The sequence below is a fragment of the Pongo pygmaeus genome, chromosome 6 (assembly GCF_028885625.2).
Source record: "Pongo pygmaeus isolate AG05252 chromosome 6, NHGRI_mPonPyg2-v2.0_pri, whole genome shotgun sequence".
Classification (NCBI taxonomy): domain Eukaryota; kingdom Metazoa; phylum Chordata; class Mammalia; order Primates; family Hominidae; genus Pongo; species Pongo pygmaeus.
Genome location: NC_072379.2, coordinates 131398021 through 131423379, shown reverse-complemented (window position 1 = coordinate 131423379; position 25359 = coordinate 131398021). Strand labels below are relative to the sequence as shown.

Below are 25359 nucleotides of genomic sequence, written 5' to 3'. Positions count from 1 at the left end.
CCTTCTAAGATGGTAGGCAGGAGGTCCTGTTTCCTGTTGGCCAATAATTGCATTTTAGTCCTTTCCCAGGAAATATTGATGATTCCATGTGGAGCTCTTGCTTGCTTTATTTTGGCTTCTCTTGGAGTTCTCTGGACATTGTGTGATTCAGATTGAGTAAAGATTGAGACTAAGCCTTAATCCCTCCATTTCCCTTTGCCGTATTTCTGGCTGCTAGCTCTGGGTGGTCAAGAGGAAATGTTCTGGGCACATTTAGAGGACTATGCCTATCTTACCATCCAACAATGTAACAGCCCATCAATCATTTCTGTTGGCATCTCTGTGGACAGATGGTGTGTCTGGAATAGGAGCATGTGGAGGACAAGAGGCGGGCACTCCAGAGTGTGTTTGTGACTTGGGAACTTGTGTGTGGAGTAATTCTATGGGTAATGACTGGGAAAGAAAACAATGAGCACTGGGGAAACACCATGGTACTCTGCAAGAATGGTGTCCGTGATGTACCACACAGCAGGTGCTGCCCAGGAGGAAGTAACCTCCCAATTTGAGTGGACCGCCTTCAGTGTCACAACTAAAAAACAGCAAAACCATCGTGTACACATCTTTAAGAATTGTATTTCATAATTCCCTGCAAAGAATTCTATTTCCTACCTCTGTTCTGTGAAGAAAATGGTAAACACAGTGGAATCTTTCCTTGCTGCCTCGGACTCCTCATGATTTTTGTTCACGTATTGAACTGAGTTTTGTGGATGCCCAGGGAAGATGCTGCGAGGCATGGGCATGTTATCCCCACACAGCTCCTGTGTCTGATTTTTGCCGCCTTCCCGGGTCTTCCTCTCGTGCACTTGGCCACTCATCACTTCCAGTTGCTGCCAGGAATCCTGGTTGACTTCAGCACCTTTCCTCCTCCCTCATTCTGCAGCTTCCAGCTTTGGTGGGCTAGGAAACCAGATAGCCAAACTCTGAAATTGTGTCTGACAAGCGTCAGTCCACACTGAGGAGAGAAGTGCATGAGCTTTTGGGCAGGTGAATCAGATGGCTCGATTCTTCAGTAGGATTTGGCACGTTTGGTCTGCTGGAAAAGTGAATTCTAAATACCGGGGGCATTACTGTGTAAAATTCATGCACTGAGACCTGCTTCACCTGCTGCAATGGGTGAATGAGCACTATTGAGAGTAAATGTCAGCAAGGCAGTATGGGGGATGCTTTAACTCTTTTCTCCGGTGAGCTCAATCTCAGTGCAATGGGGAAGTAACTTCCTGCCTTGCCCTAAAAGAGTCTTACCCATTGAATTTCCTACCAGCTGCCAGAGGACTATTTACTAGCTGGCAGGATGGAATAGACCCTGGATGAGGGGTGTGTGTGTGTGTATGTGTGTGTGTGTGTGCGTGTGTGTGATTGTCTGAGCTCGTTGGGTAGTGAATGTTATCAATGAAATGAACATTGAGAGTTCGGTGCACATAACAAAACAGTTATTTTCTCTTGGAAAAAGGAAAGTGTTTCCTGACCATGGCTGCATTGTAAACCCAAGATAGTCAACTTGCATTTTTGTGCTGTTGGTCCAAGGGTGGGTTGAGGCATTTGGTGACTGGTGCTCTGTTGCCTGTGGAAGCCTGTCCAAATCTGTTCCCTGACAGGGAGGTCAAGTGCAGCACCATGAGTGTGGGATCAGGACACCCCCAGGAGCCTGGGCCAGCAAGATGCTCAGAGACGACCCTCCTGAGGCAGGTGAGGACAGAGCCCAGCAGTCAGTCAGGCAGGCAGTGACAGGTGACACAGGCAACATCCCACCAAGAGGCTGGGGCTTCATAAACCGCGGCCGGCATTCCCATCTTTTACTTTGGTAGGTTGATATAAGAACAGTTCTGTTTCAGCCACCTGGGATATTCTATCTAATTTCCAGAGCAGTGGTGGGGCTGGTGAGGCATAAACGTTTGAAAGGTAAGAGCGCAAGGGTCAGTTGGGGGGAATGAGCCTTCGGTCCTCCTGGGGAAAGCCGGGCCACTGGGGCGGCCAAACTTTCTGCTCTGCAGGCTTGGAGTGGCAGCCTTTTAATGGTTTTGCTCAAGCCTGGCTCCCGTGCCTGCAGACTCAGCACAGCTGGCCCAGGGGAACAGTCTGAGTTGGGAAAGGAAGGCTGGGCTGCCGAGTCTGTTGTTTGAAATAATAAAAAGCAAAAGTGGCCCGTTTATTTATTTTTTTCCTGAACAATAGAATTCCCCACCCCCACTCACTCACTAAGCACCACTCCTCTTTCCTTGTAATAATTCTGACTTGCGTTTCCCAGAGGTTATCAGGACCACAGTCACCTTTTGGGCAGAGGCCCAGTCATGACAAGTTGTGGAGCTGCAGGAGGATTTTGCTGGAAGTTTTGCAAGTGACTGAGGCCAGGGCGTGGGAATAGTGGAAATCATACTGTAGCCATAATTACAGAGTTGGTTTTTCTGAGCCCTGTAATAATCTCCTGTGTGTATCAAGGGCCTTTCAGAGTTCTTTATGGTATGACAAGAGACTGGAAATGGGGGTAGGTGGGCAGGAGAGAGCTTGGGGGGATGCTAAGAGTAAGGGTGTTTGCTGTGGGTTTCAGTGGTCCAGGAGCTAGACTGAGCTATCCGTGGGCTGCTCTCAAAATTACTTTTTATTTTGCTTGAAAGGCGTGAGTCCCAATCATTTGCAACCTTGTCTTTGACGACCATAATTTCACTCCTTTAGTGCACACGTCACATGAAGTGGGGGAAAAGGAGGTGAGGAAAGTACCAATTTAGATGTCTTTGATGTTTTCTGATGTGTGTGTGTTGTGGATGGTATTGGCAGTCTTTTCCTGTGGTGAGCTTTAAGGGTATGTGTGTTAAGAAATATGACCTATAAATGCTACAGTCATGAGCAGGTGTCTAAGAACTTAGCAATAACCTACAGACTGTTAACATTTCCACTATAGGTAAAAATCGTAAGGCAAATGCCACCTTGACTGGCTTTAGGGCCAAGCAAACCTAAACCTTTGGCTTGAGTTGGGACAATCAGCTCAGTGTTGTCTCAGAAGCACGAGATTTCTTTGCTTGAATATTTCTGCTGGAATCTTTTCCCTCTCTCTCTTTCTCTGCCTCTTGCTTTCCTTTTACTAAGCGATCATTTTTATGGCTGCTGTTCAGTGGTGAATTACTGCCTGACATTAGTGGGAGAGACTAATGTTCATTGTGAACCAAAACATCATAAACTTCCACTTGAGGTATCATTGCTCCTCTCACTGGTGATTGCATCTTCCCTGGATGTTTTTGCTAGGTTAAACTGTTCACACCTAAGGGGGTGGAGCACTGTATGGATGTTGGTTAAGCGGAACTCTGGCTGGCCCTGCTATTAGCCAGTTGCGGGACATGCATCCATGTGTCTGTGCACAGACTAATCCATACCAGCCTCTCTGAATAGGAACTGGGTGCACGTTCCCATGGAGAGGCAATAGGAGTATATAGTACAAAAACCATTCTTATTGGGAATTGTCATGTAGATTAATTTAATCTTCCTAATTTTTTTTTCTGAGCCTGTTTTAAAATTAATTTGCTTGTGTTCCCTAGACCTTCAGCACAGGTCCACAAGGGGGAATCACCTAGGAGTGGATTGGAGTGGAGGGAGACCCACCTGAGGCGAACATTGCTTCTGAGGAGCAGATGCTGTGTGTGTATCTTCGGTGCTCAAGTCACAAAGCAATATCAGATCAGAGAGTCCAGCCTCTGCTTTGTTGCTTCCTAAATGTACCTGGGAATTCTTCCTAAAATTACTCTGGAAATTTGAATCCACTTTAACTAAAAATAAATATTCATAGCACAGAAAGCCCTGCAGATGGATGGAAGTGTCAGGAAATCAAATGGAGATACAATGTTGGAACACCAAATAGACTAGGAATCTGCGGTTAGGGCAGAGGGCATATGTATTTGATACAGGGTTTGGTCAGGTAGTTCTGTTGTGCTATATGTTTCTCCAGCCCAAGCTGCCATAGGTTCATGTGTGATTGATCACAAGCACAAAGGGAAAGAAATGCAGAAGCATCAGGGCTGACCGATTTCCATGACAGAAAAAGACCCTCTATTTGCTATATTGTGTCTGCATTTTCCATCCCTGGTTTTGCAAATACTAAATCTGCATAGACCTTACCCTGTGGGTTGTGTGAAGGGGAGGCTGAGGTTGAAGGGCTCCAGGCAGAAGATCCCACAGGTGTGCCAGCGTGCCACCCTCCCTCCTCTGATTTCACATTCAACCACAGATAGACAGCATTCTGTCGTTAGTCTTTTCAGCCTGGTAATTCTAAGACTGGCCCTTCAGACTGATCTTGCCTCAGACCAATGCATCCACTTCTCATGGGCCTTCCTCCCACCTCGTTTCAATCTCTTCTGCTATGTTTTAAGCTTTCTTCCCAAGTTGTACTCAGTTGATTAGAAGAGCAACTAAGCTGGTTGATGTCCTCTTGGACATATTTTATATTCTTGAACACTATTAAGCCCTTACTCAATCACCCTTTTGATGTGAGTGTGGCCACACTGGCCCTCTTTTCTTATCTTTTTCCATTTCTCACTATTCTGCCCTTGGGCCCACCCACCTTCCTTGCACATCCCTGGGGGATCTCGAGTGGTCCCTCCGTGCTGACCTGAATAAACCCTGGGAGGTGTTCTCATCATGAAGTTTCTGCTGCAGCCAATAGCTAGGCATTGTTGCATTCTGCTCCTGGCTTCCTCCTGAAACAAACGTTGAGATCCCAGCAAAGAGTTTCTCAGGAACACTTGTCATTCTGTTTTCCAAGTGATCATTGCTAGTGCACATGATTTAAAGAGATAGTCTTAAATGAGCTTTGCCAATTCAAGATTTATTGATACGTGTGCCACTTTTTTGAATCATATGTGTGTATATATACACACATTGGTATAGAAAGATCCTGATCATAAATTAAAATGCAAACACATTAAAATTGAAGAAAGTGCTGCAGAAACACCCCAAATCATAGAGCGCATTCAGTCAGCTGATACACAAATGTCAGACACACTAGAGGAATTTATCCAGTGACACATGCAATTGAAGTAAAATATTGTGCTTTACAAGAACATATCATTAAAATGAAAACTAGCAGCATATCAGGAGTCTGGCCATGTAACCAAGACAACAAAGATGGGAAAGGATGAAAGACATGATGTACAGAGGAAGAGGGAGGAGGCAGAGGCAAGAAGAGGGAATGAGCCCCCAACCATAAGTGGTCCTTTTACTGCTGGGCTCACACCTGCTAGACTCTGGATAGGAGAATAGAATCTTGATGTCAATACCAGTGAAGACGCCTAGCGAGGGTAGAGCCAGGGGAGGTCTTTGTTACCGGCAATTGCTATGATTTCCTCAGCCACTTTGATGGGGAAGGCAGTGGCAGTTGGACCAATTCACAGCCCATGAGTTGATGTTCTGATTGGGGGTCTGCTGAGAGTCCATACTTGTTCTTAGGGAACTTCCTGGGAATGTGTCCACTGGGCTTGCTTATTGGTGATGTCATGGTGCTGCTTTCCCCAGCAGTTCTGGCTTCTCATAGAAGCATCCATGGTGACTTTTTAAAAGAGGTCTCTCGGCTGGGCGCGGTGGCTCACGCCTGTAATCCCAGCACTTTAGGAGGCTGAGGCAGACAGATCATGAGGTCAGGAGTTCAAGACCAGCATGACCAACATGGTAAAACCCCGTCTCTACTAAAAATAGAAAAATTAGCCAGGCATGGTGGTGTGCACCTGTAATCCCAGCTACTCAGGACGCTGAGGCAGGAGAATCGCTTGAACCCAGGAGGCGGAGGTTGCAGTGAGCTGAGATCGCACCATTGCACTCCAGCCTGGGCAATAGAGTGAGACTCCATCTCAAAAAAAAAAAAAAAAAAAAGGTTTCTCCAAGCTCCCACACTCACTCCATACCTTCTCTCCTGGCCCAGGAGACACAGGTGTATTAGTTATCGATTGCCGTGAACTACTTCAGAACTTAGAGGCTTTGAACAACACTTATTATCATACATACAGTTTCTGTGGTTCTGGAATCTGCGCATGGCTCAGCTGGATCCTCTGGCTTAGGGTCATGGTATTGGCTAGGGGTGCAGTCATCCCACTGCTAAAGACCAGAATGGGGAAGAGTCTACCTCCAATGTCACTCCCGGGTTTGTTGGCAAGCCTCAGGTCCTCACTTGAGAGATCCCTACATTGCCATGTGGGCCCCTGCATGAGGCCACCTACACAACAAGGAGTGCAGCAGCAGGCTTCTCTAGAACAATGTCTGAGAGATGGGGGTGAGAAAGAGGCTGAGCAAGGTGCAAGCCATTGTCTTTTTGAAACCTGGTTTCAGAAGTGACACCCCATCCCCTTTGCTGCATTCTGTCTTAGAAGCCAGCTACCGGGTCCAGCTCACACTCCAGGAAGGGACTCTGTAGGTCATGAATACCCAGAGGTGGGGATCACTGGGGGCTATGTTGGAGGCTGCCTTCTACATGAGGGCTTTGTTTCTCAGCCATTGAGGGGTCTTGAAACCACACTTTCAAACTTCAAGTTCACTTTTATTAGCCTGGAAAAGGACACAGCCTTCTTCAGGAACACCAGAGGCCCAGGCACTGAATCCTGCCTTTTGGCTCGTGGCTTTGATTGTGCAAACACAGTAGAGAATCCAGAGGATAAACAGGAGGCTGTGAAGCAGTCGCCACACCCACAGAACCAGGGGTGAGGAACCTTCCTCAACAAGGAGGCCTGGGGGCTCAGCAGGCAGTCCCAGGTGCTCCGTTCATCTAGAGAGAGGGCAGTGCTCGATGATGGACAAGAGATGCTTAGATTTTGAATCAGTAGCTGCCAAGAACTCTGTGTGGCCATGGAGAATCCACATCTTCTGCCTTTGGCCTCTGTGGGGAGGCACCCAGCATCTTAGGAAGGGGTCGTTTTGTTAGTGTTTGGGGCTGGCAGAAAAGAGGTGATGCAGAGGGAACTACTGAGCTTTGAACACCGTATAGGCACCAGGATTGTTCTAGAGGTTTTCACATGTTACTTACATTGATTGTCACATGTAATCCTCAATTTTTTTTTTTTTTTTTTGCGGTAAATGTTACACCTTCCATTTTACCCAGGAGGAAAGGGGTTGGGTAACTCCCCAGAGGTCACATGGTCTAATCTGAGGTTGTCCTGGGACCCATATAGAGTAATATCACAGACTCTACTAAGGCCTGGCTCCTGGGCTGTAGGGTAGGTCACCTCCCTGATGGAACGAGGAGGTGGTGGCTGGACCTCTGGTACCTGCCCCAGAGCCTGTTGCTCAGAACCCTCCTTTCATTCCCTCTGTTCTGTCCCTGACCTGGCTCAGGTCCTGATGTCCATGCTAGGGTGGTTGAAACTGATTTTCCCCTCTTTAATCCATCTTCCTGGGATGGATTAAAGAGGGGAGCACTTTAGGGACAGGAAAATCAGTTCGGATGGATCCTAGATGGCAGATTCAGCTTCCTAGAGCAGTTCTAATCCTCTCACCCTTGTCACCAAGAAAAACAAAACTGGACTTGTCTCATCCACCCTTCTGCAGCCCCTTGCCTGTAGCTTTGCTTGCATGGAAGTGGACCCAACATGCTGAGGACTCAGGTCCCTGGCTCAGCCATTCAGCCTCAGCTGGCTGCCTCGGACTTCACGTTTGGAGTCCTCAAGGGCCCTGGCTAAATTTAAATATGAAGGAAGAAGCTCCCACCTTAGAAATGATGGGACACCTGCCTCCATGGCTGCTCTCACATCACCAACCTGTCTCCATGGGCAATTTCCTTCTCCGAGAGCAATTATGCTGGAGCTTGGATCCCAAGACCGAGTGGGAGGTGGCCACGGGGAGGGGAGGAGGTTTTCCAGGAGGCAGCCCAGCTGTGCTTTTCCACTTACCCCTGGCCTGCTGCCTGGGACAGACTGGGCCCATCTTTGTCTTGGTTTCTCACTGGAATTGTCCCTCCTAGAGCCTGTGGGACTGTGTGCTGTGGTTCTGGGTGATGTTTCCTGTGACGGGTTATCCATGGTCCCTCTCTTGACCCATTTGGAGGATGGCAGCTTCTTCCTAATCACGGGTCATTATTGCTTTGCAAGCGCTCTGGAACAGAGGGCCTAATTAGCCAGTCTCCGTGTGACTCTCAGTCACCTGGAGCACTTGTTGCCACCAGCACGTCCAACCTTCTTTTTCCTTCTAAGTGTCTAGCCCCCAAACCTGAGCTTCTCGGCTCTTCTCACAATCCTTTGCCTACTTTCTTCACTTTCACCCCCTCCATTCTTACCTTTTCCTTCTTGTCGCTCTGTAGTATTGTACTTTTAACTTAGTGAAGATGTGATCACAAATGTTATCTTGACCAATTAATTTGCTCAGGATGATGTGGAGTTAGGAAGGCCTGAGGCAGTGTTGGCTTTGCTATTTCTTTATAGACATGGGGACTTGGGGGAATAGTATGATTGAATGGGAGGTTAGGGAGACTACTTCAGAAGTGTGCATAGTTCTTTACATAGTCAAACCTCTTTTTAAAAAAATGCAAAGAGGCCAGGCACAGTGGCTCATGCCCGTAATCTGAGTACTTTGGGAGGCCGAGGTGGGTGGATCACTTGAGGCTAGGGGTTCGAGACCAGCCTGGGCAATATGGCAAAACCCTGTCTCTACTAAAATATAAAAATAAACAAAAAAAATTAGCTGGGAATGATGGTACATGCCTGTAGTCCCAGCTACTCTGGAGGCTGAGGCAGGAGAATCGCTTGAACCCAGGAGGCGGAGGTTGCAGTGAGCCGAGATCGTGCCATTGCACTCCAGCCTGGGCAACAGAGTGAGACCCTGTCTCAAAAAAATGATTAATAAATGAAAGAATGCAAAGAATCTACAAAGAGCAATCCTCTTCCCCCCCCAAACCACTCCGGGAAGCCCACTGCCAGGCGGCATTCTCTCCCTTGCTCATTGTGGGGTCCTGGGCTCACTAAGGTGCGGGTGGAAGGCCGTATTCCCCATGCCCTGTGTTATGGCACAGCTGCATGGGGACCCAGCTCTATTTTGTTGGCTTCCTGGGTTTCCCTTATGAGTACTTGTAGGAAAGGCTCTCCAAGGGTTGCATCTGTGAGAAGTGGGTGTTGGTTTGGGGTTTTACCCCACCTCACAGGCTCTCCCTTCCTTGGGGCTGCCCTCTGACACTCCCAGTGCCTCACCTAGTCCCAGTTTTCCTTTTGGGAACTTTTTTTTTTTCCCAAAGAGATAGGGTCTTGCTCTGTCACCCAAGCCAAAGTGAAGTGGTGCTATCCTAACTCACGACAGCCTCAAACTTCTGTGTTCTAGAGATCCACCTGTCTCAGTCTCCCAAGTACCTGGGACTACAGGTATGTGCCATCATGCTCCACTAATTTTTAACATTTTTTATAGAGATGGGGTCTTGCTATGTTGTTCAGGCTGGTCTTAAACTCCTGACCTCAAGCAATCCTCCCACCTCGGCCTCCCAAAATTCTGAGATTACAGGTATGAGCTACCATGTCTGGCCATGAGACTTTTTTGAGCTGCCTTCCAAAAAGTTTCTCCCCTACTGGAGAAGGCTTCTGAGGCTTTGGCGGCAAGGAGGTTGGAAGGAAAGAGATGAGTTGTCTTTCTGCTTAACCACTTTTACCTTCCCACCAAGATATGAGTATTCTGGGGCTGGAGGTGGCTGAATTTGAGTGTTCCCAGGTATTGTTGGACCTGAGAGGCCAGAATGATGTTGAAGCCACCTGATGACCTGCCCTCATCATTGCATCCAAAACTTAAACCAAATCCTACTGTGTTCCAGGTATTCCCATGGGAGTCTCAGATACAAATTGCCATTTTGGCCTCTAGGCAGGATTCTACCTAAGATCATATATGGGTGCCTTATATACATTGTGGTTTTTTATAATAATGAAAATGATTAGATATCTTCAGTCTACATTTAAAAATCTATAAGTCAATACATTCTTTACCTTGGTCTTTCTGCAACAGACCACCATTTCCTCCAGTGATAATTCAGCTCCGTCCCTTTTGTTCTTCCTTCCCCTACAGAGCATAAAACTTATCCATGATTTTCTGTCTCAGACAGGATTCCTCTACTACAAGCATCACTTGTGATGGGTAAACATATTTTTTAAATGTTGCATGTAATTATAACCATATTTTAAATGCATCAGGTTAGCATACCTGGAATATTTTATTTTATTTCATCTTTATGATCAAAGTTGTTCTGGGCCTTTTCCCAGACATACCAGACTTGGGAGAGAAAAATACATCTTAAACCTCACTTAGAGAATGAGTCTTTCTTAGATCCAGGGAGGTTTAGTTAGGCAGTCTTGGCTTATGCCCTAGGTGGGCCTGAACTTGTACAATGTTGACCTTAAGTAGAGCTAGTGTGGCAGCTGGGGACCCTAGAGGCTCTGTGACCTAGGAAGGGCCATGGCTGGAGGGATGCTGATAGTACTGATGGCTTCCCTGCCTCAACCAGGCTGTGGGATTCTTTATCTCATTTTGGGTAGGAAATGTGGATTCATTGTAGGAAACTAATGAATCTCTTTCTAAAATGGAGAATTATTTTCTAAAATTAATAGCCTCATAATGTATCCATTTTATAAATTTGGTTTTTATTTAGCCACATTTTGATTACCCCAAAATTACAGGCAATAGAAGCTTTCAACATTGTAGCTGAGATGTTTTTCTGAAAGGAATTTGTTCATTTTCTTCACATAGAAAATACAGTTCATTAATACGCTGGATCTATTTCCCCAGTGTGTTTACACCTTCTTCCAATTAAACTGAAGGTGCCCCCACATTACTGCCCGAAGGTAACACATGCTGAATAAAAAAATGTATTTGAAGATGAACCACTGGGGCTTAGGGTCTTCTAGTGCCTGTGTGCATCTGTGTATCAGCTAGCTTAGACTACATTATGTTGCGGTAACAAATGACCCCCAAGTTTAGGTGGCTTACAACAACAACAATGAAGGCTATTTTCAACTCATGTTCATGTGCACCCTGGGCTGGCTGCAGCCCTGCTCCATGTTATTTATCTGGGAGACTTGGAAGGGCAGCCCCTGTCTGGGACATGTTGATCTCATGGCCAAAGGAAAAGGGAGATGGCAGAACCATGCCATGGTTGTTAAAGCTACTGCTTGGTGGTGGCCCACTCCGATTTTATTGGCCCAGCCAAAGTGAACGGTGTGGAAAATATAACCCTGCCTGGAGCCTGGGGAGGGGGCTGGTGTGTATGTATGCAGGGAGGTGGGAGAGAAGGGCAATGAATATTTTGTGGATAATTCTGTCCATACAGTTTATCATAAGGATTATTTTTGTGAACATCAACATTCAGTCAAGAACTATCTTCTTGGTCATCTAAAATGCGCTAGGCACTTCTTGACCTAAAGAGCTTGTGATCTCTTTGCTTAGTATTGGAGAAGATATGCAAAAAATATAGGATATGGCTGATTTTATATCATCAACCACAGATATATTGTTGAAGATTTTTAAAAAACTAAATCCTCTCTCAGATGATTTTCCTGTGATTTACTTTTTTCCTCCTAAAACTGAAACTGAAATTATTCCTTTTCTTTCATTAGTCAGGCTCTGAATGTTTGTATCTCCCCAAAATTAGTTTTCTTAAGAGTGAGGGCACTTTTCTACTTAAATACAATGATTAGATTGTGTTCAGCAGATGTCTCTTGGATAATTAAATTACCCAAATTTATGGAAGCATTTCTTTACCTATAATTAAATAAAGTTTCCAAATTAATTTTCCCTAAGTAATTTAAGCTCCAGAGATTACCCCACTTCCCCTTTGAACCCACTTTGCCAACCATGGGTTCCAAAAATTCACTCTGGACACAGGCAGGATATTGCCCATTAAATTCCATTTCTCAGGACAAGGAACCCAAAGCTGTCTACTGACTTAAAACAAGCTCACATGCCTCTGTGTCAGGGTTCCCTGCCAGCCTGCTCTTCTCTGGAAAAGGCAAGAGACTTGCAGAGTCAGAATCCTGAGTGGAGGAAGCTATCCTGCAGATTGCATTGAAAACCATTGATTTTTATCTCTCAAAGTCATTTTGTAGACTGCCAAGTTTTTGGCCAACATGTCTTAAACTCGCATCATATTGATGATGCCTGGGGAAGCATCAGTCATCCGTAACTGGGTACCATAATATGTATTTTCATGGCTGAGCTGGTGACAGCAATTGCAGGGGCCTTAACAATCTCAGAAAGCTCGTAAGGAGTTGCCGGGTTGCTATTATGCTAGGAGGGGCATTTTGATTCTGTCTAAGCTCTTCACCTTCTATTTTCAGGTAGATAAGATATACTCACATATGCCTGATTCTGTATCCCCTCCGCATACACACATCCATAGTCATAAACATGCACAAACACCCAGCTGGCACACACACCTGTGTTCACCCACGCACAGGGAGGCACCCATACATGCAAGCATAGGAACCGGCAGAGCCTTCTCTGCACTCAAGCCTGGGGCTGCTCCCGCTGGGCTCTGCCTTGCATCCACCTCCCTCATGTTCTCTCTGGGAGATCAGCAGCACACCACCTAATCAGTTTACCTCTGACTCGCCCACTTTGGCTTCAGGATGATGACAGAGTAGAGCTATTTAGCTGTCAAACGCCCTGACCATTGCCCAGATGGACAGTGCCTCAACCACCAGAGTGGTTTCTTTCTCCTCTGGGTGTGGGGGGAATCAGTCTCCCAGTTGCTTTTTTTTAAGTGCTCCTTGCATCTGCCTTCAATTTTCATGTTAATGTCTCCTGCTTGCTGACCTCGCTTCCCGGCGGCCAGCCTAAGTGTGAGTCCCATAATTAGCTTAGTGATAATTTAATCTCTCTGCCTTGAATCTGATTGTTTCTGAAGGAGTTGGGTCAGGGGAAGGGGGACCTTTATTTCTCCCTTGACCTGTGCTTTTGTCTGGATTCTTGTTCTGTGTGGGGACAGGGGCAGAAGGAAGCAGTGGGATTGGGGGATGCAGTGACAGAGCGGTCCCTGGCATTAAGGGTAGATACCGGGCAGGAAGCTGAAATGAAGTTCATCTCTATCTCTAACATTTTCTCTCTTAGAGGGGTTCCGTTTCTTTGTCCTCATTTTCCCCTAAAACTGTGAACACATGTGAGTGTGGCCACATAAAGAGCTCTAAGATGCTTGGAGCTAGGGGGCAGCTTGAAAATGGGAAATCAATGTGCTTCCTCCACTGGTCATGACGACCATTCTCTCAATCCCAAGGAGGGCTGGGAGGGGCAACGGGAGCCACTGTGGGCCACCCTGCTGCCTCCCACTACTGCTCCTAGGTACTCCTGCAATCTTCATGCCCAGGTGTCTGCCCTGGTCTGTGTCTGGGGCCATCCATCCCTCTAAACTGTTAAGAGCCAGGCCTGGGTGTGGCTTTAAATCTTGGAACTGACATCCAGGAAATCTTAACTTTGTTTCTGGCTGCACTTCTGGTTTGGGACAAATTCTTTATCCACACGTATGTCACCTTTGGAGTAATCAGCATGTTAATGTATGCACCCTCCCTCCATCTCTCTTATGAATGAGCTGAGGGTAGTGAGACTTCATGTCTGTAGAACATTCTTTAATTCACCCAGGAGGAAAAAATTAAAACAAATTAAGAAGATGGCAAGGATCCATAAGACTTTCTGTGTTTAAAAAACTTCTAAGAAGAGTCTTCAGACTCACAAATGCAAACAGCCAAATGAGCCCAGGCAAGGTAGAAATGCAGAGGGGGGAAGGTCTCCAGAGGTGGGGCTCTGCAGGGGAAACAGCAGATGCTCCAAATAGATGCATTAACCAGTTCTGATAGGATTTAATTGTGTGTGTGTGTGTGTGTGTGTACATGCGCTCAATATCTCTTTGGGAGAACTTTGGAGACCCCAATGAAGAAGGTGAGATGTAATTCATCAGAGCCACCCTTGGCTACTCACTGAGTCCCTATAACATGTGTGGTGTTGTAATTGGGGTGAATAACCTGGGTGAGGGAAAGCAGGACGGGCAGGGCAGGCTCAGCTCTGCAAGGCTTAGGTTCACTCCTACTACCTCCTGCAGGCTGGAAACAGGGGCTTTGATTTATGAGCTCACTTTTAATTAAAAGAACTGCAGAAAAAAAATTTCACGTTGCCTCTACAGGATAAATGTTTTACAATCTAAACTAATTTTGTGTCTTTCCCAAACGCCCCAGTGCTGCAGGTGGTGTGTGTGTGTGTGTGTGTGTGTGTGTGTGTGAGTGAGAGAGAGAGAGAGAGAGATCTGATCTTGGCTCAGCCCTGTGGGTCTGACCCCGCAAGGATTCTTTGCTCCCACTGCTAATGCTGCCTTTGCCCTTTGGGTTCTGCTGCACAGCCCTAATGCCGCCTTCTAGGTGTTTATTGTCCTGGGTTTTTTTTTGCCATTTCTGTTTGCAGCTTTCTCTGAAGTCTTCACTTGAAGAGATGCTCTCAGTTCTGTTCTAAGTTGCTTGTTGAACTTTCTTTCCTTTAACCACAATAATGTTCATGCTGTCTTTGGTGGGAGAGGTTTTATTTTGGTGGCCACCCCAAATTCTCAGTACATTTTAATTTCTTTCTTTTTTTTTTTTTTTTTTGAGACGGAGTCTCGCACATTCTAATTTCTCTGACAACCCCTCATTACATTCCCTTGGCACTTCCCAGTATGGAATTTATTAGCTTCCTAGCCCTTGTTCTTAGGGAGCTAATCTTCTCTAATATGACTGAAACTGACACAGGAGTGGCCCTAGTGTGCTTGAATATAAACCTGGCCTTTTTAACGTGACAATATTTATTTGCCATCACTATCCATCTCCATTAGCAGTGTGATACGAACCACTCTTTTTGGAGGGTCCTGCCTTCTGTAAGTACCTATGTTTATTTGACATTTAGAAATGTATTTATTTCTTTGTGAGAGGTGTCAAGTCTGCTTTTCTTAGTTATTTTCATACCTTCCTTCTTCACAAAGGTTCATGGGATGCTGTCCATTAGCTACAGAAGCAGGAGACAGGGGTCCCCATCCCAGCAAAGGACCTGCCACCACTGCCCTCCTGGGACTGCTTTTGGGAAGCATTGGGGGAGCCGCTGAGGCCTCTTTGCTCCAGAAACAGGAGGGAGAATCTGACCACCAGACACACTAAGAAACTGCAGGGAAACTGACCAGCAAAAGTGTCCAGCTAAGGAAGCCAGAAAACCAATTTCAGAGCCATGGAGAGGCAGCTTGAGCCAGTGGCAAGATTTGGGGTTTGCACCTGGTGACAAGTTCTCATCTTTTTCTGCCACTGACTCACTGCAAGAGACAAGGGATCCTTGCCCCCCTTTGCAGGGATTTGGTCTTATTTTCAGTAAATAAGAGGGAATGTGCCCCACTCTCTCTACCTTCTGCCTGCTGCTGCATTTGTAAATACTCTGCCACGTAACATCCTGATGTGGGCCTGACAGGAGAAGCTGTAACTCCACAATGATAACGTTTAGTACTGTTTGTCACTCATCTCAAATGAAGTGTGTCCGTATCTGTGGACCTGTCCTAGAACTTCAGCTCACTGTGCCTGGGGTTGTGGGGACTCTGATGAGAGCAGGCTAGTAATGCCCCAGACCCCCCAGCCTGTTCCCCGCTGGCCATGCCCTCACCATCACCTGTACCTGCTCCTTGTGGTCTTGGTGCTCCCTTTTAGTGAGCTGAGAGAGGGGCCCTGTGCCTTTCACCTACATTATGGGACTAGCAGTGACGTCCACTTCCCAGCTTGTCCAAGTGATGTTTCCCTGAGCCCTGGGGCTGTTCTGCAAGATGAGATCATCGGTGCTAAATTTGTCTCTGCTGACAGCCTGGAATTGGGTTCCATAGCTCCAGCAGGCTTGGGAGGCGGTCGGCTGGGGGTGTGTCCCGTGCACTGCCCTGGCTCCTGCCATTGTCCCTGCTGCTGTCTGTTGAGAGAGGCTTCCTTCTTCCTCTGAAATTCTTACCTGTCTCTTTTCAGCTCCCAGTTTCCTTGTTCTAAAGATTTGCATTTGTGCCCAAGGAGGGAATTAAAAATATGAAAATAATAAGGGAAGCCATGGTAGATATGAAGAATCCAGCAAAATATAGATAATTGATGCTCTTGTGCAACTGACCAGAGCAAATTAAGAAACAAGCCGAATCCAATAAGGAAAATATTTCTGAGCGAGAAAAGATCTGGATTTTCTTGCCAAAAGACCTTGCTAGGCCCCAAGAAAAAATAAATGAAGATATGGGGAAAAAAGTATCAGGGCAAAATTTTTTATTTTCATCATCAAAAAGCAAGTATGCAGATTGAATCTGAAGAGGAAAGAAAGGTCAGGGTGGGCTCAGATTCCTCAGACTTCTGAGGCTTGTAGACGATAATGGAGCATGGTTACAAGCAAACTTTACAGAGTATTTTCTGCAGAATACAAGTTCCGAGAAATACTCCATCAGAAAAGTGTTTTGGCTTTTGTTTGTTTGATCAAACAAGTTTATGAGATGCTGCAGGTGTGTCCCCTTTTGGGCAGCTCAGTAAAGTACACTCGATGTATTTTAAAATTCTGAGAAAACAAACAAGCTGGAAAACATACCTGGTTCCGGTAAGAAAGGCCGTGGCCCTGCTTGTTTGTTCTTGTGTGTACTGTTGTTTGGCATGGAAAGCGAGGTGGCTGGTGTTTTACAAGTCCATGTGTGGGGAAGTGGATGAAGGGGGAACCAGAGTTTGAAAGAGCACCCTTCCTCCTCCTCCCACTCCAAGGCATCTGTGGTCTATCCTTCTGACAAGTGATGTTTGGAACTCGAAGGGTCCCAGGGATTAGAAACAAGATCTAGAAGGCCCTTTAAGGAACCAGGGCCATTTGAAACTGGAGAGAGGAGAGGACAGGCTGCTGCTGCTGTCCTGGTGAGGGGACTGATGAGGAGCAGGGCCAAGGTGATCCCTGGGAGTGACAGGTGAGGTGCCGCCATGGGAGGACTCAGCCAGCAGCACCTTCAGAGAAGTTGGGCCTTGAAGGGATGAAGGAAGAGGGGGCACCTCACCAGGAACAGGCAGTGTATTCCATTCCTAATGCTGCTGTCACAAATGACCACAAATTTACTAACTTCACACAACACAGCTTATTGTCTTACTATTTGTGTTAGACCGTTCTTGCATTGCTATAAAGAAATACCTGAGGCTGGATACTTTATAAAGAAAAGAGGTGTAATTGGCTCATGGTCCTGCAGGGTGTATATCTGCTTGGCTCTGGGCAGGCCTCAGGAAGCTTACAGTCATGGCAGAAGGCGAATTGAGAGCAGGCACATCACATGGATAAGGCAGCAGCGAGAGATGGGGGAGGTGCCACACACCTTTAAACAACAAGATCTCGAGAGAACTCTCTCACTATCACAAAAACCGCACCAAGGGGATGGTACTAAACCATTAATGAGAAATCCACCCCATGATTTAATCACACCCCCCAAGGCCCCACCTCCAATACTGAGGATTACAATTCAACATGAGATTTGGGCGGGGACTCATATCCAAGCTATGTCACAGTTCTATAGGTCAAAAATCTGACATGGGTCTCACTGGGCTAATCCAGGCACTGGCAGGTCTTCATGCCTTTCCAGGAGCTCATCCCTTTTTGGAGGTTCTAGGAGAGAGATAATCTATTTCCTGTCTTTTCCAGCTTCTAAAGGCCACCCACATTCCTCGGCTACAGTTCTCTTCCTCCGTCTTCGAAGCCAGCAGTGATCCATGTTTTTGGTCTTTCTTTCGTAGTCAAGTCTCCCTCCCTCTGACCACGGCTGGGAAAAGTTCTCTGCTTTTTGAGTGTGCCTACCTGGATAGTCCAGGCTCATCTCTCTTTTTCAAGGTTCTTAACTTCATGATATCTTCCAAGTCCCTTTTGCCGTGTTAGGTAACCTGTTCGTAAGTTCTGAGGATTAGGATGTGGACATCTTTGGGGAGGGGGCATGATTCTACCTATAGAAGTGGAGATTCCTCTAAAACATCTGCAAAACTGATTGGGGATAGGTGTGAACTTTGGGGGATGGCATTTTGGGACCAGATAGGTCCACTGAGAGGCCCACATCCAAAGAGAAGGTGAGAAAGTTTTTACAAAGACTGACAATCCCACCAAACTTTGCCATCATTCCCAACTAGAGCACTTCAGGTCCTCTGATCCAAGCCAGATGGGGTGAGGACAGGCCCCCCATGTTTCTGAGCCTGGTGAACTCTACTGGTCAAGAGAACTGTCAGCTCTCCGTCTTGGATATTTATTGAGAGGAGCTCTCTGTAAACTTCTCAGTGTCATTGACATTATTTGAGGTTTCATTACATGCAGAGTTTCTTCCTCTTGGTTTTGGAGAGCTTTGGGCATAAAAAGCTTTAGGGAAGTTCATCTTTGTCTTAACTGGACAAGGCAGAGAGGCTTTTGGTGGCTCTGGCATGTGGAGCAGCTACTAGAGCCCAATGAGAAGATCTGCCACTGAACCTGACAGTATGCAGGGCCAGTTGTGACAGTGGCAAATGGTGTCCTCTCTCCCAGAGGGGAGTCACCATCGACCTTGGTTGTTTACTGGTCAAGGGAAACCATGATTGACCAGGCTTCTGTTTTTGGGTTTTGTTTCTGTTTTCTTCTGATAATTTCCTGGCACCACTGCCATCTTCCGCTTAACACTTACTATTGAGCAAGATGTGATTTTAGGCAGTGTGTGATGTAGACAGAAAAATTAGAATGGACGAATGCATTGAGAAACCGCAGAAGTATATTGGAATGAAGACCATGAGCTACTTTCTCACTGAAAGGGCATGTTCTCTGCTTGGCTTTGAAAGCATCCAAATGGAGCCCTGTTTCAGAAAAGCTAAGAGCTCCACAATCAAATCAATCCCAGGGTTGATAAATAGAACTCACTTCCAGCAACCAGGTGAATCATCAGCTGAGGCTGGGTCTGCTGCAAAAGTGGAAATCACTTCCAATCAGTCAGGGCTGGGGAGAGGAAGAGAGAGAATGGAAAATGAGAGAACAGTGAGCAACTACTCCATGGTGAACCTTGTGCTATCAATGTTTTACACATGTATGGTCTAAGGCCCTCACAGCAACCCTGCAAGGTAAGGATTTTTGCTCCAATTTACCCTAAAGAAATTTACACCCAGGGAGGTAAGGCACTTCTTCGTCCACAGACTCCAAAACTCATGCCCTTGTGTTACATCGTGACATTGTGCCACTTTTCCCTTTTGAACTTAAAATACTTTTTTTTTTTTTTGGTTAGTGTGCATTTCAGAGCTCAATTTAGTTTCCCTACCAGATACTCAGCTCTGTAGGGGTTAGTCTGGGGGATATGTGGAGACTGAGGCTCCAGAGAGGAAACACTTGGTATTAACATCTCAGGTTACCCTCCAGGCTGGAAGCTTTCAAGCATTCCACAGGCCATGTTCTGTGCTTCAGAGTGGGCCTTTTCTCGGGGCCTGTTGAAATTCCTAGACTCTCACCCCAGGGTTCTATACTTATAGGATTGAGCTCCATTTCAAGTGGGCCTGTGAAAATGAACAGCTGATGTGTTACATAATTCCTTCTCTCCTCAAATGTGTGTATGTAATAGTCATGCATAAATATTGTGTGTGTGTGTGTATATTGTGTGTGTGTGTATTGTGTGTATTGAAAGGAGGGAGGTGTTCCTGGAAAAGTGGAGGAGGACCTGGCTGCCATTTTGGATAACTTATTTCAAAGCATTCTTCTCTCTTTCTCCTCATCTCATTCTACTCCTACTTCTGCAGGAAGAGTGAGAGGGACACAGAGCAGTGTTCTAAAAAGGGACGATAGAAGCATTGCCTGCCCCTTCGACTGCCTCTTCTAGTTTTTCGCCATAAGGCTAAGACTTCCTCACCTGACCTCAGCTCTTTGGATTTTTGAGATGAGAGATTTTTCCTTCAGGGTTCACTGGGATTGAGTGTGCAAGCTAATAACATTATTAGGAAAAATTATTGATATTGAATACATATGGTATATGTGTAAGCACCAATTTACAAAATAGTAACTGGGGACAATTTCTAAATCATGTCCTCTAAATATGAGTTGTATTTTAAGTTTTCAGCAATACCATCTGTCTGTGTGTGTATGTGTGTTTGTGTGTATGTGTGTGTGTGTGTCATTTAAAGCCTTGGCAGTTTGAATGTAAGATTTGTCTATCTCTGTTGTAATTACTTGAGGCTTATCTTAGGCCCAGTTGATACCAGATTACAGGTTTTTTTTTTTTTTTTTTTGGTAAAACTTTCTCTTATTCCAGAGAGCTAAGGACTGGAGGGGTTTATTCTAACTCGGTCACACCAGGACGGATTGGGGAGTGCAGCTAGATGTACCCAAGGAACCACCCAATGAGCCAGCTGGAGCTGTGTGCATGTGTGTGCAAGTGTGAGAGCCATGTGCAGTTACTGCTGATGGCATTAGTGGGGACACGTGTTTCATTAAGTTGGAGAGATTTGGAACATGTTGGCATTCCAAAGTGAGCCAGCGAAAGGATCCCACAGCCAATAAGTGTGTTCCTCGGCAGTGCTGCCATCCAGGGATGGTCTGTTTCACCACTTGGACACCACCATCCTGAATAATGAGGTTATTTGAAGCGTTAGAAAGACTGAAACAACTTACTCCCATACCACCTATGGGAATATTCTCTTGGGCCATCATGGGAATAGGCTGGGAGCCTGGGTCCCTAGGTTCAATGCCTTTTAATTTTGTGATCTTTGGCAGCTACTTTGCCTTCTCTCTGTGTGTTAATTTCCCATCGTTGAACTGAAGACCAGAAGATGTGCTTGGGACAGGATGTGCTTGGGACATGTGCTGGGACATGATGCCCAGCTGAGAGGTGGGAACTTCAAAGAAGTTTTTGGTGAGTACCATTGGTGAGCAGACCAGTTTTCAGAGCCTAGGATGGGAGGGTCAAGTTGTATGAAGCAGTATAGTAACAAGGCCAAGGTCTTTCAAGTGTCCCCTGCAGGGGGACAGCAAATACCACTGGCCCATGGTCTCAGGTGGAACCCTGAGCTCTTGCCTAATGGGTCACCTTGGCTGTGAGGGACTGTGACTGACTCAGCTCTGGAAAAATAATGCAAACTCACTCCCCAATATAGGTCAATTACCCTCACACCTCTTTTGGCCCCAAGACCAGCTACTCTGCAGAGCTGTGGAGATGACCCCAGATAGGTGGGCTAGGAGCTCCTCATCTTATTTTGTGACTTGATGAATTGGGGGACAGGCAGCCTCAGGGGCTGTGGACTCTCAGTCCGCATCCCACCAGTGACTTCTCAGTCCGTCTGAGGCTCTTCCACGTGTGGAGCAAGTAGTGTGCAGTTTACCTGACGGGGCTGCTTAGGGAGTCGCTAATGATCATGGAGGGCAGCTAAGGCGTAGCGGCCGTGGGAGCTTCTCTAAGAGGTTAGAAAACATTCTAGTCAGGCAGTTTCCCCCAGCAGGAGTCTCCTCTAATCACCCAGAAAGCCCAAGAGCCTGTGAACAGGCAATTGCAACTATGGTCCTATTATTTAAGCTTCTTGATAGATGGCTCTGCAAATCTGCTAAAAGAACACAGGCGGAGACTTACAAAATGCTTAAAAAATTAAAAAAGGAAGAAAGTGGAGAGAGAAGAGAAAAGATGGAAGTGGAGAGACTGCCCCTGAGGGAGGGGGTTACACATAGAGAGAACTGCTGTGGGGGTGCTGTTTGCATCCCACTGCCACCAGGGGAACTTCATCTACCCACCTCCATCCTTGCATTTTGGGAGGGCTGGACCCAATGGGGCTCAGCGTGAAGGGAGTTTCCCCATGGCTGCTCCAGCCAACACTGACTGCAGGCTTACCAAGTGTGGATGCTGCTCTGTGTGATTTACATCTGCTAACTCTTTCAACCCTCAGAACAGCCCTACAAAGTAGATATGCTTATCATTGCTAAGGACGCTCAAGGAAACTGAGGTCCAGACAGGATAAAGAGCTAACCCAAGGCCACATGACTCAGGCTCTGGAGGCAGGATTTGAATGCAGGGCCTGACTCCTGGCTCCAGAGCCCGTACCAGTCCTCATCATGTCCTGTTGGGCTCAGGCTGAGCTGAGTGTGGTCAGTCACAACTCCTGCCCGAGACCTACAGCCTCCAAGAAATGTCAGACATTGTCCCTCCTGCATATTTCCCCCTTTCACACTGGCCCCCTCTCTTGGATCCTTCTTGCTCTAAGGTCTTTCAGAGCCAAGCAATGATAGATGACCCCTTTCTGCCTAGCTGGCTGATGGCTTCCAGCTTCTCCGTCTCCGAGGGGAGAAGCTGAGCTGAAGGGGCTTCAGCTTGCTGGCCTCTTGATGTTTCCCAATTTGAGACCAGGCCCCTGACCTGCATGGATGCCTGGCACAGTGGCTTGTGTTGCCCATGTGCTTTTGAATCCCTTCGAAGGGAATATTCTCTGGCTCTAAGCAGGAGTCTCTGTTTCCCTAGCCTCCTCTTTTTCTAAAAATGCGTTTTGAAAAATACGGATGGGTCTCTGTGTGCTCTTCCAGCCCCTCTCTCCTCCAGCTCTGCAGGAAAAGTCTCCTCTGGGTCTTCCTGCTTTCTTTCCTTCCCACCAAACCTGCTGCCTGTGTCCCCTTCCAAGTTTGTGATAACACATTGCTCACTTGGGCTCAGCTGGCCTGAGCTGACATTCCCAGGCCCCATGATCCTAGGATGACAGCACATGGGAGAGGAAGAAGGGCTTTTTCCAAGAAAAAGAAAATTCCTTGTACTTAGGTGTGGTAGCCACATGCTCAGAGAGATTCTGGATGGTGTTACTGTTGGACTACATTTTCCCACTAGGAATAAAACATGGTCATTATTTGGATGGGTCCTTAGGTGACTTCACTCCAATCCAAGGACCTAGGTAAATTTCCCTTTCCCTGGATTCTTATAAGCCTCAGGAACAACGATTGTAAAACTTTTTAGAGTTTAGAGAGAGAACCTTTTCTTCGTATAAAATCTTATGTGGAAGCCAAACATTAAACTGGTAAAAATCATTTCAGGTTGAGGGTGTATGTTGGCGGGTACGAAGTGGTTTCAGAGCTTCCCTCTCAGTTTTCCCAATGTTCCCCAAAGACTCCTAGGACACCTTGGGGGAGCTCAGGGGGCCCAATGCAGCACAACTAGAGGCCCCACCCTCCAGACTGCATGGAGGGGGGTCCAGACTGAATCGTGAAATCACCCTGTCTATGGGCTGTGTGTCTACTTGTTGGGGTGAGGTCTGGGGAGTGGGGGATGCAAGTGGTGGAGGGAATGAAAGGAGGGAGGGAATTTTCCAGTGCCTCATCGTTCACCCTCCTCATAGATGGCACCTGGGCTCCCCGGGGCTGGGTCAGGCTCTGAGTGACAGCCGTTGAAGAGAAGCCAGCCTCCAGGAAACTTCTCCAGTGTGACTGGGCATCCTCTCTCCTAGCCAAATATATCAGAGCTTTGAGGAAAACGGGCTTCTGGCTAGGCCACCCTCGTCCTTAGGAAGAGCTGTTTCCATGTGAGGAATCTTTTTGTAGACAGGTGCTGGCCCTTGAAGGGTAGGTCCGCTGAGCTTGCACCATAGAAAGCCTGCACCACTGGCATCCTTTAGTCCTGCTGAGGGGAGGGACCAACTCCTGGTAATTTTCATTTTGTTGATCAATAAAGGTTGTTGTATTGGCAAATGCCACCTGCATCACTACTACAGATTCTTAGGGACCTACCCTCACATGTGAATCTCGGGTTATATTTTGCAAAGCCCTTTCACATATTTTGCAAAGCATTTTGACTCATTTTTCACATATTTCACATATTTTGCAAAGCCCTTTCACTGTATTTCAATGCATGCCCACCTGAGATGCAGGTGCTGAGAGTCTTACTTTACAGATAAGGAATCAGGTTAAAGAGGTTCCCTGACTCAGGCAAGGTCACAAAACTGGTTAGTGCCAGAGTGGAGACCCAGCAATCAACTCTTCTCATTCCAGGCCGGACGGCATCTCGCCATGCCACAGGGGCCTTCTGGTGGTATAGTTGGTGACTGAGGACAGAAGAGAAGTAAGACAATGGCAGACTCTTAATTTCTAGCAGGTTCTCTGCAGCTCCCTCCTGAATCTCCCCTAATATTTCCGCTTACCTCCTCACCCTTCCCTGGTGAGACAGAGCAGGACTCTTCCAGAGCAGATTTCCATTGTTATTTTTCGCATCTCAGCACCACGTGTATTGCTATTTTTATCCTGTACTAGAAACTATTAAGTGGGGAGAAATGTTAATTGGTATTATTACAGCAAACTGTGTCCTAGTAACATTGCAATTCAGAGGTAAGCTCTCCACTCCCCTCCCCTGCCTTTTAGGCAAACATAGGAATTTTATTCATTTTGCTGACAGCCAGCCCTGGTTTCCTAGGCTGGTGCTGGATGTGTGGGGAGAAGTACTTGGGACCCTGACAAGTATTGGACAGGCTCCTGGGCCTCTGCTCTGTGGCTAGTTTATGAAGGAAGGAAGTGGGGGTGGGTGGAATAGTGATGAATTTAGTTCTGTTTTATCCACTAATGCTGGACTGGAAGGAATAAGATGTCTGCTCAGGAAGCCCTTGTGAGGGGTGGCTTGCAGCATCTTTGTGAAAGAATCAGGGGCATGTGGATTCACGGTCCAGCTGAAAGTAAGAGACAGTGGCCCTCATGGTGTGTCCCCGTAAGCCAGAGGGAAGAATGAGCAGATTAAAAAATAATAGCAGTGAAGTCCACACAAGTTCTGCCTAACTTCCAGAAGGAAGGGGACACATTATTATTAGGGATTCAACAAATGGGCTTGTTTCTAACCCTGGCAGCTTGCCTTCCCAGCTATGTAACCTTAAGCAAGTCTCTTATCCTCTCTGGTGTCAGTTTCCTCATCTATCAAATGGGCTAAAAATACTTACATCTCTGGGTTGTTGTGAGAATAAAGTACATTGCACAAAGCACACAGTAAGGGCTCTGGAAATTAAAGCTTAATAGTGATTTTTTTTTTCCTCATGTGCTCTAAGAATACTGAGGGCTGAGTGTGCACTGGTAGATGGAAAATCCAGTTTCCAACCCAGCAGCATCCACTGACTGATCAAACCCAACCTGCGCTGGATAATACCTTCCAAATCCTCTCTGGCCCTTCTTCCTCCCGTGGGAAGAACAATCAGCTTGGTTTCATGGTACCCTACAACTTTTATTATTTTATAATATTGATTGTTTTTAAGAATTATTATAGGCTGGGCGTGGTGGCTCACGCCTGTAATCCTAGCACTTTGAGAGGCTGAGGGGGATGGATCACTTGAGGTCAGAAGTTAGAGACCAACCTGGCCAACATGGTGAAACCCCATTTCTACTAAAAATATAGAAGTTAGCTGGGCGTGGTGTTGTGTGCCT

General features: G+C 46.6%; 1 protein-coding gene across 4 annotated transcripts in view; it reads left to right on the top strand.

The window, feature by feature from the left end:
• Nucleotides 1-25359, top strand: part of PLXNA4 (plexin A4) — a 448758-nt gene that overhangs the window by 86898 nt on the left and 336501 nt on the right. The window lies entirely within an intron of this gene.